Here is a 4,466-nt window from a genome sequence, read left to right as displayed (position 1 = left end):
ATACACCAGACAAAATACATTGAAGATGAAACAAAGAAGCAGGAAAAAGGAAAAGAGTAAGACCACACAATGGGTGTAGTGAAAGAAGAGGATGTTTGAGATGGGGACTGCGTAAGCGAGCAGTCAAATAATAATAATAATAATAATGATAATAATAATAATAATAATAATAATACATATACATATGAACTAGACATTGCTCTAAATAACAAGAACAAGAACAAAAACATACAGTATATATTTGCAATAGAAAGAGAATAAAACTGCTTTCTTCCAGTTTTGTTGTTGGTATTTCTCAAATATTAATAAACATATTGTTGAAAAAAACAGTGTGAAATGTAACAAAGCATGAAAGAGTAAACTCAATAGTTTCTTAATACACTGATAAAAGCTATTTTGGAGAGAGGTATATATAATCTATGCAAATCATGTAAGATTTACTCTATTATTGCACTCAGCCAAGGAATTATACAGTAATGGGTTAATTATATCCTTTTCTTAAGAGTAACAACATTACATTAAAAAATGCAGTAAAATATACCCCCAAACCGTGAGTCTTATGTTCCTAATTGCGCATGCGCCAGACCGCGCTTTTTGACTGAGCGGGACAGCAAGCAAATTCTGGGTCCTTTCTTCAGCTTCCATCAAACCCGATCGAACCACAGAAGTGAAGGTAAGCTATTTACATAGGGTGAATGATATATAATAGCGCATGCAAATTGTAATTTTGAAGTAATGAGCTATTACACTTTACTTGTATTGCTTAGGTCTGTGTAATGCACCATTACTTGAAATAAAACCTTGAATCTGTTGCTGTCTGTTAACCGTCTAGACAACTGTCGGTAAGTTGCAATGAAATGTGTTCGTGGTGCGCTTTTTATCAGTCAGCATGCATGACCAGTCCCGGACTGGTAATCGGAACAATGAGGTCGTGTCCAAATTCATGGGCTGAATCCTCCTGAGGCCCGGCCTTTGCGAGCTATGTGGCGGGTCCTCAGAAGGTCGGGTAGGCCGGATGTAAACTCACGTTTAACCTGAGTAGCGAAAGACAGCGGTGATCTGAAAATGATGTGCCGGGGTTGTGCCGTTCTCGGCGGCTCTAGTGACACTCGAGCTCTCGGCTAGCTATCGAGCTTGTGGGTAACAGGCGTCTCCGAAAATGTCGAAGCACTTGTGCAAATATGCGATATTTTGATAAACTGAGCAGATATTTGAAATTTACACACCCACATTCTCGCCTGAAAATATGTTAAAGTTTATTATGTGACCCAGAAAGAATAATAAGAGTAATTTTAAAACGTAGTAGCGGCCGCCATTGCGGAAACTGGAGTTTGGCTGGGCGCGCTATGAATTCTGGGATATGGTGGGCCACGAAGGACACACCCGACACATCTTTCAAATTCGGGGAAAATGAGGACGCATTGGTCAGATTTCGGCGCGTCGGTGTGACGTAATCGGTCTACAAATACGTTGGGAGGATGCAGCCCATGAATTTGGACACCCCCAATAATTACAATCGCGGTCTTTGCAAACTACTTTCCTTCCTTGATGGAAAAGAAAATGGACGTCAGACGATCTTTATTATTATTATTTTTTTGAGAAATGAGAGCGGCAGTCATTAAGTTGTGGTGGCTCTGCTTCTGGGTCAACACATAAAGCAGGTAAACAAACTTAAATCCTGTATGTCTTTGAAATTCTATGAACACTGGGCAGATCATTCCCAACAGCCGTGTTTTAAAACTCTTAAAAAACAGCTGTTGCATCCGTCTGCGTCTCCCCATTCATCTTCACTGTACCTCGTCATCCCGGAGAGCTCAATGAAAGCTTTCTCCCAGCTGTAACTGGCGGTTTTGTTTTAGCAGCACCAGAACTTTCTGAAAAAGCTCTGAAGCATGCTTGGTTGTATTTAAAAATGTGATAGATACCGCTTTGCTCCCGTATCTGCTTCATAATCCGCTCAGCTGTTCGCACTGCGGAGAAACACTGGGACACAGCAGCATCATGAACTCCAGCTATAGGGAGATTTTTCAGCAGCAAAACAAATAAAGCCAACGTGAAACGATCAGTAAAAAACAAAGACTGCTCTGAGAGTTTGAATTATTAACTGTATTTATTGATGTGTGGTTAAAGAGTATCTTACGTTCAGTAAGTAGGGGCAGGTCCCGCCTTCCTCACCTCTGATTGGATAGAAAGTCTCTCCTACTTACTGATGATTAAGATACTCGCTCACGGGGTGGGACAAGTATGTCTGAGAGAGGGAGGGCGTCTCATGAGACCATCAATGTTGCCAACGGTCTCTGACAGAAAGTAGCTGAAGTGCCCCAGGGTGTCACACCAAAATAAAAGCAGGGGGGGTAAAGCTCTCAGCCTGAAATGTTTTCCCAGTCCAGGCCTGTGCATGACTGTCTGACTGCTTGTTATAAGTTTAAAATTTGTCAATGCTAGCTTTTTCTAAAATATTGAAATGGCAGATGTTAAAAAATAAAACAAAGTACTACTGTATCCCACTAGTATGTGTGAAAATACCCACTGTTGCTGCACCTAAGATTTTTGGAATTGTGGGATCAAGTAAAATATTTTTGAATATATTTTATATTATATTGGGTAGTGTTAGAACGTCAGTGCTTAATAATTGTTTTCATAATCATATGTCCCCAATTATTCAGCGGGTCACATATAGAAACCTGGTTATTTTAAACACCTTGGGTCCAAATTAATTTTGAATATTATATGTCTGGGCTATAATTTGGAGAAATACGGCATGTTCTGTGAAGCATATTACATCTATGAATATGATCTATGAAGCTAATTCCATGACGCATGAATATTAATCTATGCAATTGCAATGCCTTCATTTTAGTGAGGTAATTACACAATCTGTAATTTCTGCATAACAGACCCGTGTTAAGTATAACATACAGACAGACTTCTCAGATAACAGGAGCAAAGAAAAACTGAAGAAGAATATTCCCCTTATGTTTAATTTCTACCTTCATTAAAGAGACTCGGGTTGATAAAAAACTTGTAACCAGGTACATGTCTGAAAATTTATTTTGTGTAATGTATTTTCTTATTTTTGTTGCATGAAAAATCTGTGTATGTGGACACTCACTATTTGCCCTCTTTTTCAGGTCCTCACGTGTGTCCTTTACAAGCAGAGGCTTGCTGATCGACGACACTGTTACCAGTTCTAGGGCTGACGCACCCACCCACGTCCCCACCCCCGGTGTATCCTTTACAGGTATGCAAGTTTCTAAATGAAATAAATCACATTGACCTTGAAAATGTGGTTAATCTTAACCAAAGTCCTCAGTTATGTGAAAATGAATTGGAAATGCAAGTTGTGCAACTTCACAACCACAAAAAGATTAGACCTGCTGAAACACATCAGGCTAATACATGGGCATTTTGGTCGAGTCCACTCCATACCCTGCCTTCATGCAGATTGCCCTTGCACTGTCAAGCCATGGGGTGCATTAAGGACACATTTGTCAAGGCATCATTCACAGTCATCCCAGCCAGGCAACATCCTTTCGTTCACATGCATTGTCTGTAATTCATGCTCTTTTGACAATGAGAGGCAGTTTTTTGAACATCTGTGCCATGTGTTTTTGAGGATTGTGATTATCTTTTGCAGCGTATGCGTGCCAAAGGAGGAGCTGCTGGTTCCAAGATGAGACCTTTGCTGGACACTTTGAAAGAGGTATGTTATTTGACTTTTTTCACAAATATGTAATTATGGAGGGCTGCAGTGGGTAGCAAGAAGGTCCTGGGTTCAAATCCTGGCCCAGGGTCTTTATGCATGGAGTTTGCATGTTCTCCCTGTGCATGTGTGGGTTCCCCCGGGTACTCAGGCTTCCTCCCACAGTCAGAAAACATGACTGTTAGGTCAATTGGTCTCTCTAAATTGTCCTTAGGTTTGAGTGTGTGCGTGCATGGTTGTTTATCCTGTCTGTCTCTGTTTCCTTGTGATTGACTGTCCAGGGTGTACCCAGGCTCTCACCTGTTGAAAGCAGAAGAGAGGCATCAGCCATGTTTTTTTTTTTTTTTAAAGTAATTCAGTCTTAATGTATGTAAATCACTCGACTTAGTCTTTTCACTAAATTGTATCTCCCTACAGACACAGAGCATTGAGAAGAAAAGGGATCTTCTTATCTGCTACCTCGGGGAAAGACAAGAAGATCTTTTTCATGACTGCCAGGTATGTCATATTGATAACAGATTACTTATTAACTCAAGGGATCCTAATGTTCTTCTCTCCTGTCCTCTCCTATCCCCTGTTCTCCCCTTCTCCATTCATCTTCTGTCCGCTCTCCTTTTTAGATAAACTGAAATATATTGAAAAAGCATCTTAAATAAAATAAAACATGTGTATGCTTTTTATTTCTTTCTTTTTAACACGTAGGAATGTGAGGATTACACAGACAATATGATGAAGGTGATCGTGATCCACAACATCATGGCTG

This window comes from Oreochromis aureus, linkage group 15, assembly GCF_013358895.1.
Source record: "Oreochromis aureus strain Israel breed Guangdong linkage group 15, ZZ_aureus, whole genome shotgun sequence".
Classification (NCBI taxonomy): domain Eukaryota; kingdom Metazoa; phylum Chordata; class Actinopteri; order Cichliformes; family Cichlidae; genus Oreochromis; species Oreochromis aureus.
This window is presented reverse-complemented; position numbering follows the sequence as displayed.